The 16516-nt window shown below is 50.5% G+C and overlaps 1 protein-coding gene across 4 annotated transcripts in view; it reads right to left on the minus strand.

Moving 5' to 3' along the window:
* CTIF (cap binding complex dependent translation initiation factor) overlaps nt 1–16269 on the minus strand; it is a 146287-nt gene extending 130018 nt beyond the window's left edge. For 3 of the 4 annotated variants that reach the window (XM_074931833.1, XM_074931832.1, XM_074931830.1), the window contains exon 1: nt 16148–16269. The gene's annotated coding sequence lies outside the window, so the exon portion shown is untranslated. Of the gene's footprint in view, nt 1–15409; nt 15433–16147 lie in introns of those variants that run through there. The other variant, XM_074931831.1, reaches the window with a different exon arrangement.
* Nucleotides 16270–16516: the final 247 nt, after the last annotated feature.

Consider the following 16516-nt stretch of genomic DNA (forward strand, 5'->3'; position numbering starts at 1 on the left):
TCTCCCCAAAAGCCTGTCCCAGGTGGCCCCACTCCCCCTTCGATTATTCCCCCACTAAATTGCAGCAAGTGAGGGGGTGATAGGACGCCAGCAATGGGGATGGGAAGAAGAACAGCCTGCTGAACCCCAGAGGGTAAAGACGCTGCAAGTATTTGCGCAGCCACATTTATTGCCCAGGGGACTGCTGGGTTTGATTAATAAGAGGTAAATGAAGCAGCTCAACTCAGCTGAGCCCCAGCAGGAAGACAGGGAAGTTTTCATTAATACAAAGCAAATGGAGAGACAGGTACTTCCAGGACATGATAGCTGACCTATTTTGAGATGAACATGAGATCAAGCAAGATTTGGGAGTGTCTATTTACCTCCAGAAGCAGCAACGACAGTCTAGATGACGGGCCCAGATCAAGACAGCTGATGTTCAGCCTTGGGATCCACCAACCCTACATCCTAACGTGCCCTGCTGACAGCGTCCTTGACATCAGCCCCTTCGGCAAACCCCAGATCTCAGATGTCCCACTGAGGCCCAGCACTGCTGCCAGTGTAGTGGGGACAAGAACCTCAAGCTAGTCCCAAAATGTGCTTGAGCTGCTCCTTGTGTCCAAGGGCTCCACCCACCACGGACCCAAGCACGCCACATGCTGCACATGTGATTGGGATGTATTGCTGGATCCTCTGGACAAGCCACCATACCTCCCTTCCTTCTCTTGTAAAAGACAACAAGCCCTGTTAGGACTTATCTTAAATGCTTGGCTTTCCCTTCTAGCTTGGGGAGGAGAAAAGGTCTTGGAGCTTCAAGGTGCTACTGCAGCGAAGGCATCACAGATTCAGAGGGTCTTTGATGAACATCAGAAATTTGGCCTTAGTTTTCAGAATGCCTCTGGGGTGACCGTACTGAGTGAATACCCCTCAGGAAAACCAGCTCAAGAAGGCTCCAAGAGAAGCTTTTTCTTCACAAATACAGCCTGCTCAGGGATAGCACCAGAAATACTTATTTTGCCTTTTGACCCAAAAGGAAACGCTGTTCCTACTAGGCTGGATGACAACTGGAGGACTGAGAACCACCTGCAGACATCAAAGACCAACAGGATTCATCTTTCAGGACAGATGTGTCTATTCCAAGACCCGACTTGCAGTGGAAAACCCACCAGCTGTGCTAAGGACTGACACCCCCACAATAACTGGGGGACCTGCAGGCATGAGGACAGCCCAGAAACACATCCACAAACAAGTTTTACACTATTTTTTGTTCTTTTGTTGAAAGGTTCTTCATGTTCCTCATGAAAGTCTTCCCACGATGACCTCCACCATGTGGCAGCCGCACCAAATATGGCTGCACGGACCGAAGGAGCTTGTGTCAGGCCACGTCAGCACCTGAGATAGTCCTCTCCTGTGCCTCCCTGCACTGGCCAACCTCTGCTTACACTCAAGGGATTAACAGCCCCAAAGCTAATCATACAAGAACGTGGGGGGAGGACTGCAATTGCAGCAACGAGGAGCAGCATCAGCAGTTTCAGCAGAAACATCATAGCAAGGTGCCTGCTATTCATGTACCTTTGGCCTCAGAGGTGCAAATAAAGAGCCCAAACTATTTAGCTTTGGAAAAAAGAAAAAAAGTAAGGGAGAATTTGATTAATCAAGAGACTGTATAACACTTTATACCCAGATGGTATCTTCTGTGAAAGGGCCTTGCAGGTGGAAGACCATCACTGCTGGCGCTCAGATGCCTGTACAGCGCAGGTCAGATGAAGGCATCTGAGGGATCTTTATGACCCACCAAGTAAGAAAGAAGCTGTGCTTAACAAGGGACTGGAGAAGGCACTTCTGGGAGAAATTATACAATATGATCAAGAAAATGAACTCTGCACCTAGCCCTGAGTTACTGCAAGCACGTAGTGACTTCAGAGGAAGATGCAATGAATGCCAACATAACCACAAAACACTGGGGCTCAGGGCAGGCTTTCTCTACTCACACTAGAGCTTGCTTCAGGGCTTTCCCCTCCTGAAGGGTCCCTGAAGAACCTTTGTGCTTGCTGAGGACCCCCAGTCCATGGGGACACCCTGCTGCTGGTGAGCATCCTCTCATAATCCATGACATCCAGAAGAAGCTCAGTGCCCTCCAGCATCAGGAACAAGAGGGGACACCTAGCACTCAAGCACCATGTGTCCTCTCCTTTGGCACGGACAAGGGTCATATTTGTCCCCTGCCACAGACACCCGAGGAACTGAATCCACCTTTGCAGAAGCAAAAGGCTGAACCCATCAAATAAAAGTAAAAATAAAAATAATTTTTTTTTTAAATCACTTGTTTGTCAGCAACCTAGCTTTAGCTTGGTGAGTTTTAAATAGTTTTGGTCAAGCCACTTCAGCCAAAACACTGTGAAGAAAATGCTGGAAAAATTTCCTTCAGGTTTTTTTTTAGGGTTTGGTATTTTTAAACAAAGGATTTTTACTTCTAACTTCACAGTGACATATGCTAAATTTCCACAGCTCTCCATTATGGTGCAAAATACTTAAAAACAGATTTCATTTTGGATTGAATAAAGGCTCTTTGACTTGACATTAATTTGTTTCCTGTTTAAACAGTCCTAATTGACCCCAGCTGAAAGTCACAGAATCAACTAGGTTGGAAAGGACCCTGAAGATCATCCAGCCCAACCGTTAGCCTAGCACTGACAGTTCCCAACTACACCAGATGCCTAAGCACTATGTCAACTCTAAGGGTTAAGTCTTCTTAACCCTCACAACTATCCTTACTACCATAATTTCTCTAACTGGGAAAAAAACTACAGTTAGTATCAATTATTTGTTCTATGGGCTGATGCTGAGGAGTATTCAGAGTATCTGAGGATGACTTGGGGTACCCACCCCAAGCAGTACTCCAGGCCAGAAGAAGTGTTAAGTAATTAACAAGTTAATTAATTAATTAATTAATTCAAGTGTTACTGTAATTCACATATACATTAGAAAGTCACAGGAACCTTAGGAAAGTTGTGGGGGTTTTTTAAAGAAGAGGGTAATAAGGAAAATGGGAACTCATATCCCCAAAAGAGGGGGGACTGCTGCAGTCCCGATTCTGCAGGCAAGCTGCGATGCAGGACACAACCCCAGCGCTAGCCCTTTCGGGCTTTATCCTCCCAGCAATGCCTCTGCTTTGTCTTGTTCCCAGCTCCTTCACAAGCTGCACTGCTCCAGGAGAAACATATTTACTCTCTGGAAACTATCAGGCATTGTACAAGATAACACCCAGGGCTGCAGAAACCCCAATGCAGATAAAGCCTGGCTGATGCTAGGATGGTGCTCTGCTGCATCCTCTCATGCTCCCTTTCAGGTCAAACTGGATCTTGTACATGACAAGGGGATAAAAAAATATAAACGAACAGGTTTTCAGGATAACGTTGCTGACTTCTTGTTTTTCAAACCCTCTGCCACCAAGCCCCTGCGGTACTGCTAACCTCTGCTGATCCCATCAGGTGGTTTAGCTGGGAAGCTTAGCAGTAAGCCCTGTCCCTGCAAGGAGGCACCAAGTTATACTGGGTTATTCTCTGCCCGACGGGGACTGCAAAGGCTTTCAAACAGCACAGGAATAATCCCAACTTCAATTTTCAGGATGAAAATTAAACTGATGAATGGTGGGAACTCACCCCAAGATGCAACATTTTGTTGTTGGGTTGGTTTGGGGCTTTCTTCCCTCCTGGGCTTTATTTTATTTATGCTGAAGTAGCTGTTAAATCCTCATAATGTGCTGCAAATCCTGTCTTGCTGAAAAAAGAATTTAGCACCTTTAAAAGGTAACTGGCCTATATCTGTACCCAAATAAACACCTTACGGAAAGGGGTCAGGTAGGGAAGGCAGCATCTGCAGAAGGCAGAGCAGGGCAGCTGGAGGCTGGCAGATGAGAGAAAGAGTGGGATGGGGAACAAAAAAGTGAGATAGGGAACAACAATAAAAAAGCAGCAGGGAACAACAACAACAAAGGACGGATAAGGAGCAACCCTATATCCATGAGCAGGGCAGAAGGTGGCAATGCACAATTTTCACCCATTAACTTCAGCAGCCAGAGGACTTCCACAGTAAAGAAAATGTAGTCAGGGCAGGAGAAAGAGGCGGGGGTCACCATGAAGAGCAGGACTGCAAGCAAACGCAGGCAGCGGGGCTGCCTGGAAGGTCTGGCAGGCAGGGGCCACCAAATCTAGCAGGATGGCCATCGAAGCAGGCAGGGCAGTTCACAAGTATTGCACCGTATGTGGCTACAAACCTCATGCTCTGGTTTTACCTAGCCAGAATGAACGAACACCTGAGTAAACGAATAACATTATTAAAAGACAGATGAGAAATCAAACAGCAGCTTGGAGAAACCAGGGAAGCCTCCTGAGAGCCAAGGAAACCTGCACTATCTAGGGAAGAGCGAGATTATAATAATTAGGTCAGCTGGCGGTAAGCCTTCTCAGTGCACGCAGGCACACACGCGCAGCTGCCTCGTTAGAAAGTGGTGAAGTCCCCGAGGAGCTGAGAAACCCAACAGAGATGCACCAGGGGCATGGAAAAGACCAGTAGCAGAAAGCCTTCTCCAGCAGCAAGCCACGTCTGCTGCTCACCCCGAGGTCTGAGGATCAGTGGCTGCAGCATAGGAAACTCCGATGGGGTGTTAGAAAATTCCTTCACTGTGAGTGTGGTTCAGCACCCAACAGGTGGCCCAAGGGGATGTGCGGTCTCCATTCTTGGAAACAGTGTCAGGACTCAGCTGGATCAGGCCCTGAGCAGGAAGGTTTGATGTAGAAGCTGGTCCCATGCTGAGCAGAGGGCTGGACCAGAGGACCTCCAGAGCTTACTTCAACCCTGAGTAACTCCAGGATATTGCCTAGGGAGACCTTCCCTTAGCCCAGATTTCCAGGACAAAGCTACCAGGTTTTACCTTCAGCTTAACCAAAACCAGAAGAAATTTATTCCCAGCAGGAATTAGCCAGGAAGTCCAGGCTGACCTGTAGGAGAGGTAGCAGAGTGAAGCTCAAATACACAACAATCACTCACAGCGAGCAAAGCCGCCTGCTCCAGGAGGCAAAGAGGATGGTCCCATGAAGCAAGTGCTGGACAGGGTATGTACACACATCTCCCTGTAAAAAGGGAACCGGAGGCTTTCTATTACCCATCCCTTCCTCCCTGGACGCTTTGACATCAGCTGTGCCCATCCTGGCAGCCTCAGGGCTCAAGCACTTGAAAGAGCCACAGCTACAGCCCCAGAGCAGGAGCTGCACCAAGCTCACATCCAGATGTTTGACACCGGACCAAACAAACAGGAAAGGGAGACCAAAGAGGAGGATGTGCTCACTGCCCTGACCCCCTTCTCTCTTCCTTCCCATCTGTACCACACAAAAGCCACCATCATCTCCGATTCAGCTGTCCAGCCCCGGGGCCCAACCTCCAATCCAGAAAGCAGAAACCAGCTACCTACTGCTTGGGCTTTAGGGTCTCCCTCCAGATGGTGACCTGAATCAAAACCCCACCTTCCAAAAGCCACTTTGTTTTGTTAACAGGAGAGGCAGATACTCCCTTCACTGGTCTCTCCCAAATTTTTTCTAAGCTGCCTCCTGGTAAACACTTCACCAATACCCTCGCTTGTCCCTTCAACCCACATTACCTCCCTGGACAGCTCAGGGCAACCCACACACCAACCAACAGTATGAGATGCTCTTAGGAAGCCTCATGCTTTCAGACCGCACTGCCGTCCCTCCAGCAAGCTCTGTGGATACCAGCAAGCTTTTCCCACCAGCTGACTCCTGAGTCCTCCACCAAGACATGAAGTCCTTCAGGATGGAAGTACTTCACCGACTGATCAACCCAAGTTAAACCCAATCTTCACACAAGAGCACCATCCCACAACTCAACCATCCCGCACATGTTTCACGCAATCATGAAGCTCCTGCAGTCACAACAGTTCACCAGCCAAAAACCAGCAGCCCCCCTTAAATATACATATTTTTCCAGACTCCTAGATCATGCAGAAGACCCTCACTGCACAATGCTCATGTTCAGCCTGCAAACTCCTCTCATTAGCTTCCCAACCAACGCTCTCATTTGGTTATATTCTCAAACCTCCCTCCAGCACATTAGAAAAGAGCGGCTACAGTTTCTCATGTACTTTGAATCAAAGTTCACCGCTTTTCTGTTAAAATAATTGGCTAATCAAACCCATTGCTTCCCAACTGACATTTCTCCTAATGCTTTAATCAATAGACAGAGGTGCTCAGAAGAGAGCTAATACGGCCTGAGCTGAGTGTAGGTGCTGTGAGGACAAGGTTACAGCTCTTCATTCGTGTCACTGGATGTCATGGAAGAATCCTGGGAAGAGAGAGGCTGGAAGCACACAATGGATGTGTCTACTGTAATAAAGCAGATAGAATTAAGGCAGTAAGTGGAAAATTAAAGTCTGAGGCTTATTAGCCTATGGAGAGAAGGAGAGGAAGGCTTTACTGGCTGACACTTCCCATCAAGATCAGTGTAACGCCTGTAGACACGTGGAAAAGGTCAGAAGCATTAAGGGACAGAGGGGAGGACTCGCCAACAAATCCGCCTCTTGACATCCAGTTAGACAGATCTGAGAGTCACACCACAGGATGCCTTACAGCTGGCACACTGCTCAACTAACAGCTTCTGACAGGCTCATAACTTGGCTGGATTTCTTAAATGAAAAATATGGAACACAAGCAAGTAATACCCAAGTTTGGTCACTGAAGGATTTCTAGGTGATGACCAACTTCAGTCTTCGTAGCACCTCCACGCAAATACTCAACTCAGCTGCTAAATTTCCACAACTCCTCAATTACAAGCTTTTTCACAGCATCAGCCACCACCTTATCATGAAGCAACTTTAAAGCACTTCCCATAAAACTTTACTTTAATGGCTGTATTGTCTCAACAGGCACAAGTGGACAGAAGAGACAATGCAGTGCCCCTGGGCACCCACACTGCACCTGCTGCAATGGGCTGGCCCAGGGCAAGGGCCACAGGACTTGAGGAAGGAAAAGATCTGACATGGGTATTACAAGAAGCAATAGGCTTAGTTTTCTGTAAAAATATCTGGAAATTCCCAGCGTTTGCATTTACTTACTAGAGACAGCTTAACCACCAGTGTACCACCATATTTACTGACTACCAGACCAGAGAGATGGCTTCCTTCCAAAGTGCCTCCTTCACCTTTCCAGCCAGCTTTTGTCCTTGTGTATTTATGGCTGGCACCGCCAGGAGAGAGCCTCCTCTGTGCACTTTCCATGGCAAACAGCTCCTCGAGAAGGTAAGTAATGCAAGGGGCAGGTAAAACCTAAGTCCTGCACGGGTACCACACCTTCTCCAGAAACATCTGGCTGAACTGAACAGGTCTCATTCCACTGAGATCCCAATAAAGATCAGACGTTAACTTCTGGGTCCTGGACTCTGCTCCTTACACCAAGATTCTAGGCTAGTCAAGACTCTGTTTTGGGACACTCATCACGACATCTTTGTTATCAGCAAACCATGTGAGCTGTTTAGTATGACTCCCAAGTAGCCCTTATGCACAGGACGTACCTTAGAGGTGCTTCAGCCGCACTGTAGAAGTTTGATCTAGCCCTACTGAGCAAGCTTAGTATTACCAAGCTATTAAAAGCTCTGTTGACACTGATTCCATGACATGAGACCACCACCCACTGTGCCAAAAGGCCTTGCTTTTCAGTTCTTCTCAAGCACCTGGCACAAGAGTCATAATGAAGGTCCACATCAATAGCTACCATCCTAAGTGCCAAATGAGGTGTTAATATACCCAAAAATCCACTTGAATCTTGTGACCACCAGAGAAGTCCTTGCTCACAGCACCTGAGCTTCAATAAGGCCACGTCTGGAGGTATTAATGTTCTACCAAAAGCCTGTGAAATTCTCACCAATTACTGAAATTCAACCATGTCAAAGTGGGATCAAACTCCGTTGCAAGCACCATGCAGACCAAGAGTGGGGATAGACCTATCACCATGCACTACTAGAGGAACAGTGCCCAACCTTCAGCAACACACCCTCACAAGACATTGCTCCCAGCCAGAGCCAAACCAGGAGCTGAGACATCAACCGGGAGAGCCAACTGCTGGCAAAAGACAGCAAAGGCATGGACTGCTGCTGAGGAGGTAAGATCTGCCCAGCAAGGATCCCATCACATACTAGTTATTACTCCTGAGAGTAAGAATCTGAGAGAGGATAAAATTTGAGAGATGAATAGCTTGAGACAGAAATAATTCCTACTCCAACAACTTTATAAAACAAAGGAATAAGTGGTGTGTGTTGGAATTGCCTGACCAGATCAAAATTGCTTTCAGGGTTTGAATTTCTGGGTTTTGGAAGGGAGAGGAAGGGTTCTGAGGGGCTTGGGAGTTTCTTCTTCTTTTTATTTTCCCTTCTCTCCTTTAGAAAGAAGCAGAGTATGCAGCCAGCTGTTCTGGCTTCCTGGATAGGAGAACAATTAACCTGAAACGAATGCACTTTTTTTTCATATAGTACATGGCACACCAAATGCCTGGTATCACTTAGAGTGTCAGACGATTTAGTGACTCCCTCGCTGAGCAGCAGCATCTGAAAGCCCTGCAGAGAGCAAGCGAAGCTTCCTCCCTGGTATTTAGCAGCCAGCTCAGCTCTGCCATGAAAGGCAAGCTGGCAGCAGTCCTGCACGGAGTGAGTGTCATCCATCATCCACGCAGACCTCTCCCATCAGTGCCCGGGAGAGCACGGCATCCTTCAGCAGTGTCAGCAGCACAACCGGAGTCACCTCCTCTCCATGGTGAGTCCGTACTGTCAAATCTCATAATTTTTTTAATAGTACGACTAGGCTAGCCCCCAAAATTTCATCTGGCTGGGCTCGCCTGCCTCTCTGCAGATGTCCACGCTCACGGATGAGGAGCAGGAGACCTGGAGCTGGTGCAGGTCTGGCGGCATGTCCTGCTCACTGCATTACTATCCTCCTGGCACAGGGAAAGCTCCTGCTGGTGGCTCATCCTCCCCCACCGTGCCCTTCCCCACCAAAACGTGCAGTGAAGAGGCAGACAGGCTCCTGCTGAATGAAGCCAGCATAACTGGAGGTGCTCAAGGAAAACCTCAGCAAAGCCAGCAAGGGATGACTGTGCAAACCAGAGCAGGGGAAAGGCTGAGTCACTTCCTCCCCCAGAGCCCTAAATAGAGAAGAGCGTAAGGAAAATCATTCTCCGAGCTGACAAAAAAGGAAGAGAATCCCCCGTTTAAAAAAAATTAAAAAAAAAAAAAAAAATCAAAGTGCATACAGTGACGGCAGAAGGGGAAGGGACAGAAAAGGCAGCCTCGTGCTGCAGCTGTAATGGAAAAGGCTGTCAGGAAGAGTAAAGCATCATCCTCGGCTCCTTTGGGGACCAAGGGTTGGCTAATCACTTTTTATCAGCAGCTCCAGCTCCAAGGCAAGTTCACGGACCATCGATGGTGCCGAAAAGCCACCGCGCTGCTGCCTCGCCTCCTCCAGACGATGCTGCCGACCGTGACCTCGGTCTCGATGGGAAAACGCAGCAAGCCTGGGCAGAGCCTGGGTAAGCTTTTGGGGAGAGAATTTATCTGCTCCTCAGTGTGCAAACGCTCTATGTGAGCTTCTAGGTGGTAGCACATGAAATGTCACTTTTAGGAGCTGTAATAGTATAATACCCGATTATCCATCCCAGCAGGTATGTGGCAAGGCTAAGCTGAAGGCTGGAAAACCATTCTGAACGGTGGAATACTGGTACAGGCAGGAGACCCTGGAGGTAAATCAGCTTTTCACTGTAAGCTCAGTGGTCACACACAAGCACAAAGTCCTGGGACAACAGGGTGGCAGCATAAGATAGAATAGTTTGGGTTGGAAGGGACCTTAAAGGTCATCTAATATCAGCCCATCACACCCTCCCTGGCAGCAGCCCTACAGCCAGCTCCTCCTCCCCCATGCTCAAGAGAATTTGTGTTATTTCCTTAAAGAAAATCTAGTGAATTACTAAAGGTGCTTCTGAATTAACCAACACGCTTGCACCCAGACAGGTCATATTTAAGCTCATGACTGCTGCAGCGTCTCCTTGTAGTCAAGAAGAAATTTGGCTTTCCCTCTTCCACCCTTTTTCTTACAGACAGTAAGTCCTTATCTCTGAGATCTGCACTCCTCTGTCAAATCTGGCTGAAATTAGACCCTAGATTAAAAAAGCTTCTGGAGGAATAGTGAGTGACAGCCAGTCTGAGTGCATAAGCCTCATTTCTGTTAAATAATAATAAAAAAAAACCCAAGCATGGAAACACAGAGAAGAAGCTTCTAAGTGGCTGTTTGAAGCTAAGAAATAAATCTTTCACCCCGTGTAATGCAAACATACTAAAAAAAAAAAAAAGGCCATGCAAATATCGTTTCTCAGAGATGATTCTGAGAAAGATGATGTGTGCTCCACAGATGATCCAAAACCTGGGAGGGAGGGAGAGAGACCCGCACCCTGAGGTGAATCTTTGCAATAAAAGCATCCAAGCGGGGAAGGATGCTGCAGCTCTGCTGACAACCAAGTGCTCCACAGGGCTACGATGTCCTGCCCAGCACCAAGGCTGCTCCAACCACCTGCAGAAGCAGGGAAAAAAGTTCCGCTGCCCTCACCAGGCCAGCACAGGGCAGGGATGCAGGGAGGGGTGGAAAACTCGTCCACCAGAAGAGCTTTCCAGAAGCGTGCGTTTCATCGCAGAGCTGCCATCAGGGTGCGAGAAACTGCCGATGTCAAAAGAAGGGGAAAAAGCTGTCGAAGAAAGCCATCCATCACCTCACCACTGCTGGTGCCCTGCAGCTCTTCAGCCTCTTCATGCACACCCCTGGTCTCCCCTCCTACACCTGTAGCCATCATGGTGAGACCCACGGACCCTGAGAACTCCACCGAACTCATCTACTAGCTTGCAATGACGAAATGAGCACGTGACAAGAAAAATAAAGAAATAATTTCCAAAACCACCCCCAGCCTCCACGTCCTGCTGGGAAGCCTCCAGCTGCAAAAATTATTGCTGCAAGTTTTAGGATCGCCAGCCTGGCTTCTTGAGCTGGAGAAAAATGTAATCAAAGATGCCTCCAAGCCAATCAGTGGGCTGGGAAGAGGCATTTCTTGGATCACTGATATGCCCTGACCTAAGGAAATAGAGCTCCTGTGGGTGCAGGCATCCACCCCTGTCTCTTCTCATTATGAAAAGCAAATACCACCTTGAACATAAAACGTTTCTCTGCTATTAAACTCCAGCTGACAACCACAGCACAACCACAACCCTTCCTGCTTTCCTTCCCTCTTTTGCCCAGACTCCCAAGATGGTGCATTATTAAAATCCCCTCTGGCTTGGTTGCAGCCAGCCACAGCGCCCAGAAGCCCTCTGGCCCAGGGGGTTTGCTTCTGGCCAGGTGATGCAACGAGATGTCAGCACCCTTAAAGCAAAACAGCATCTGCAGACTAAGGCTTTGGGCTGGCATGGCTGGACCTCGACCACGCCATAGTCCCGCCTATGACCAGAGTGCATACTTCTCTGCAGGAGAAAAAAACCCTTTAAAATTCACCCCATGATTACTCCTGTGAGATCCCCCGCTAGCAAACACTAAGATGTGTTTTCTCAGACCTGAGCACCCTTCGAAGCCACCTGCGGAAGCTGGTGGCCCCAAAACGACATCTCCATGTCCCGTGTGGCAGCAAGAGCAGCTCGTGGCCGCAGGCTTCCCGCGCCCCCCTCCCTGTGCCCACCCAGCAGCTCACCTCCCACGCCCGCTGCCCCCCAGGCAACCGGCACCAGAGGGGTGGCAACAGCTGGGCTGTGAACACCAGCTTCTCCCAAGGTCCTGGTGAACACAAGCCAAGCAACGTGGCTCCTCTAGGATACCACAAGTTCAAAAGCATTTTCCAGAATTAATTACGAACCCCGCTAACGGTTCCCCATGGCAGGTGGCTGAGGAAGCTGGTGGCAGCTCTGTGCCTCCCAGTAGCTTCTGCTTCAGTGTGGGGCAGGCACCAGTGGTGGCAAAGCCCTCCTGCAACGTCACTGGCTGTACAAACCAGTCCCAGCGAGCCGGGCCAGCTCCAGAGCGAGGAGGAAGGTTGGTTGGCATTCTTTTGCATTAAGACAAATTAAAACCGCAGGTGAGAAACAAGAAGCTTGCGTTTGCATCCTCAGGTCACCTGCGCGTGATGTGACACCAAGGCATGTGGCACACCAACCAGCTGCCCACCTCCGCTCCCCATCCCAGGGACATCTCCTCCAGAAACATGTCATCCCACCCTTTCCGTCCAGCCACCCGAGAGACGCAGATGACTTCCACCACGTCCCCGCAGCGTGGTGGACACAACCACACTGGGAAAGGAAGGCGAAGCTGAGCTAGTGCTGGTGGCCACAGGGGAGACGCCCTCGATAAATTGCTACACGTTACGAAACGCTCCTGCGGCAGGCTCCTGGCCGACAGGCACGGCAGGGTTTGTTCCTGCAGAGATAGCAGAGGCAGGAGTTTAGTTGTGTCACCACAGCTTCTCCTACTGCCTAAGAAACCAGGTTTTTCTTCTCCTGTACCACAACTGCTACATGCCTGGAGACAGGGGAAGCCTAGGGTTGTCTCTGTAGAAGAGATAGGAGCAGTGTTTTTTCTGAAGTAAGCACGAGACCATTCCTAGCCAAGCTGTGGTCCCTAAAGCCTCAGAGGACCATGGGCTGCCTCACGGGAGTCTCTGAAAGCTAACTCAAACCAGCAAAGATCTCAAATCCATTACAGAGACACCATCCCCACTCCTGGGCACTGCACCTCCACCTTGCACAAGACCAGCAATGACAATGCAGAGTCCAGCCAGACAAGACCTATCATGGCACAGCCCAAGGCAGATGTGGAAGAAACAAAATCTCTCTTTTCAGCAGGAAAGCTGAGGGTTAACGGCACAAAAGTTCTGAGAACATCCAGCGTCATCTCCATTTCAGTCTGAACTAAGCAGGAAACAGATTTCTCTTAGGATCACTAGCAGGGCATCTGTGGTGTAAATGACTAAATATATATGCACACACATATATATAAATCAATAAAAACAAAATACCCAGTCTCTCAAACAAACAGAAATGACTGGTTAGCTACACTAGCCCTTTTATTTCGGATGACTCAGTAATGCGCATTATACTCAGGTAGCAGAACTGCAGCTTCTCCGAGGAGTTTCACAAGAACACCCCAAAGCATTTATGAAGATTACTTGTCCAGAAGCCTCAATGCTTCCAGCTTTTCAAGACAGGAACAGTTGTCCTTTCCCCAGTCTGAAGAATACCATGAGCTACCCCAAACTGAGCAGCAGACTGTTAACTCTGAAACTTAACAATGGCATGGGAATGTAAATGTCCGGATACTTCTGCCAAACTTAAGAACAATGAAATAATTAGGAATATTTAGTCTCTCAATTGAAATAGTCAAGCAATATGTTAAATTTGCTCCAAACAGCCCCTGCAACAGGTCATCAACTGCCCCCAGCTTCCACAGAAACCATAGTCTTGCTATTCTTTCAGGTATACCTCCTCACAAATACACAGGACCCCAAAGACTCACGTGAGCAGCAAGAACAAGGAATTAAATAAGGTCCAGGAGGGTTTTCTTGCTGCTCTGCAGAGACCTTTGGGCAAAAACTCAACCAGTGATAACTACCACAATTTCACACCAGTCCTGCTGGGAAAAGACCAACCAGCAGCAAGGACGGCTGCAAGGAGAAACAGGAGAGAGAGAGACAAAATGAGAAGGAAGCAGAGAGTCAGAGTAGCAAAATTTGTCCTCACCAGGAGACCACAACAGAGTGAACTCAGCGGAGCACTTGCCTCTGAAGTGAGGACAATCAGAGAGCAAAAAAAAAGAGGAGCTTTCTCTTCCAGACTGCCAAGACCCTCAAGTAGCTCAGTCCTCTCCCACATCCCCCGACAAAGGCAGAACTGGTCTTCAATTCATCCCCAGAAATGGTTTCTGTGGTCCCCCGTTGGTCAGGGAGCTCCTGGGTGCGGGGCTTTACCCTCCAGCTCACCTGAGACAAGTTGCAGTCCCACATCACCTTCACTATCCAACAGCTGCTCCCCTGCTTTCCTTTAAAAGCAACCTGAGATCTTATAAATGATTTTAAAACATGCTTCCTAAGAGCTGGACAAGTCCCACAACACTTTAACCATGACAGCTTAAATCTGCAGAGCCCTCCGCTGCAGTACCTGCATCGCAACGAGGGCTCAGACAGAGCTGAGGGGAAGAGCTTTACATACAAGCACAGCCTGAGCTTCCAAAAACAGACACCGCGCGTCTCTCTGCCAAAGATAACACACTTAACGCGGGGAAATCACAGCCTACAAATTTTACTCAAGGCTCGAGGGAATAAAATCCAGTGCAAGGTTTTGTTCTTGGACCTCAGGATCAGCAAAGGCAGAGCAAAGCCTTTATGGTCCTTATGAGGAAAAGTAACGTGGATCGACACAATAAAACGGGGGTTTTTTCCTCACTCACTGGAGACAAAGTGTGAATATTTACTTGTCATGGTCACAGAAGCCGTAAGCGGGGCGGGATTCTGCCTCCTCCATCCCACATGGCACCCCCTGCCAGCATCTGGATGCTCAGAGGAAGGTCCACCACCAAAAAGCCCTCCTGGATTTTGGAGAGGAGGGACTATTAAACCACTTGGTCTTATTTTGATATCTTTGGGTTGAGAGAAACAACCTGGAAGCTCAGGGTATCTTCTGGTTCCTCCCACTCTTTCATTTCTATTAACAAGGCTGTGACTTCAAGCTTCGTCCCATACCTGAGTGATGGAGGAAGAGCAGCATGGATTATTGGAGAAGGAACAGGGGTGGTGCAGGTGGACACGGGAAAATGGCCTATTTCAGGGGACCCACCACATCTTCAAAGAGCCCTGGGACAATCCAACCTTCTCCTCACGCTGCGAAACAGCCCCTGTCCCTTTCCAATTTAATGGGATTGCGACCTGGCCCAGTGGGGTCTTACTGGTGGGGGTCTCACCCCTTCCAGAGGATCCTGAGACAGGGAACAGCCCCAGGAGATGAACCTTAAGTCTCATCTGATGGAAAAGCAACTCCAAGGACTGAGATTTGAGGCCCTGGGATGCCAAGGACACCCATCAACAACCTCTCCAGGCATCCGGCATCGCTGGGAGCAGCTGCATCAAAAAACATCCCGCGACTGCCGGCGGCTCCGCTGCCACTGACATCTGTTGTCCCCTCCTGTTACCCACGGTCCCCGAGACCACGTGCAACCAGAGTGACTCTGCAGGAAAACGCTAATCGTGAAACAACAAAAATTTAGCCGAGTCCTCGCTTGCTACACCCAAACCCAACCCGGCGTCAAGGACGGGGGGAGTAAAGCACCCCCGGGGGAGGGGGGAGATGCTCCCACCTCTAGACCACACAGCAGCGGGCATCCCACCCGGGGACCTTCCCCTCCTGGAAACGATGCTCCGGGATTCAACCAGGCGGCATCTTTGTGCCCGGGCACGCTGCCACCGCTCGCATCCTGCCGCCCCGACGCCTCGCTGTGCCGAGCCCCCGCCGGCTCCGCTGCGAAGGGGAGAACCACCAACGACGCCGCGGTCCGGACGACGGGTTCCCCTCTCTTTTTGTCTTCGCCAGAGGAGCTGCCAGCCCTGCCCTTCGCCAGGGATAACGAAGCGGCCCGGGAAGCTTCCAGAGGCCCGAGCGCCGGGCCGAACCCCGGACCCCCGCCGCCCCCCGTCACCGCCCTTCCCGCCGCTCGCCTTTGCCAGGGGAGGGAAATACCTGGGGGGAGGGGGGGGCGGGGTGCACAAATTGTCAACGAAGGGAACGAACCCCCGGCCCGGGGACGAGGCCGCTCACGCTAACCGAAACCACCCGAGAGGCCAAACCCCCGCGTCCCGGCTTCATCTGCCCCGTTAAAGGCCAAGCCCGGGGCGGGCACACTGTCCGCAGCCCCCGAGCGCACCCACGCGCGGGGGCTTTGGGGGGGTGGTGGGGTGTGGAGGGGTGGCGGCTTTGGTTTTTTTTTTTTAGGATTTCTAAGGGAGACAAAAGGCGGGACGTGCCCCCCACCCCCCCGCTTTTCCCTCCCCGCCGCCGCACCGGCTGCTGTGTCATGGCCCCCCCTCCCCGGCCTTACCGAGCAGCGGGGCCGGGCGGTGTCAGACCCCCGCCGGGAGGCTCATGGGCGCCGCGCTGAGGTGAGGGGGGACAAGGGGACGAGGGGAGGGGAGGGGGGGGGAACAGGGGACAAGGGCCGGGAGGAGACACCCGGCTCCGGCTCCGGCGGAGGGACGCGCCGGGGCGGCCGGAGAGTGACGCGCCCGCTCGCCCCGCCCGGGCCGGCCCCCGCCGCTGACTCCTCCGCCGCCGGCCCTGCCGGGAGATGTAGTCCGCGCCCCGCCGCCCGGCCTGCCGAGCCCTGCGCGCTCCCCCCGCCGCCCTGGGGCCCCTGAGCACCGCTGGGTGTCCCCCCCACAACACCGAGCGCCTCCCACCCCCTCCCCAG

Source organism: Athene noctua, chromosome Z, assembly GCF_965140245.1.
Source record: "Athene noctua chromosome Z, bAthNoc1.hap1.1, whole genome shotgun sequence".
NCBI classification, from domain to species: Eukaryota; Metazoa; Chordata; class Aves; order Strigiformes; family Strigidae; genus Athene; species Athene noctua.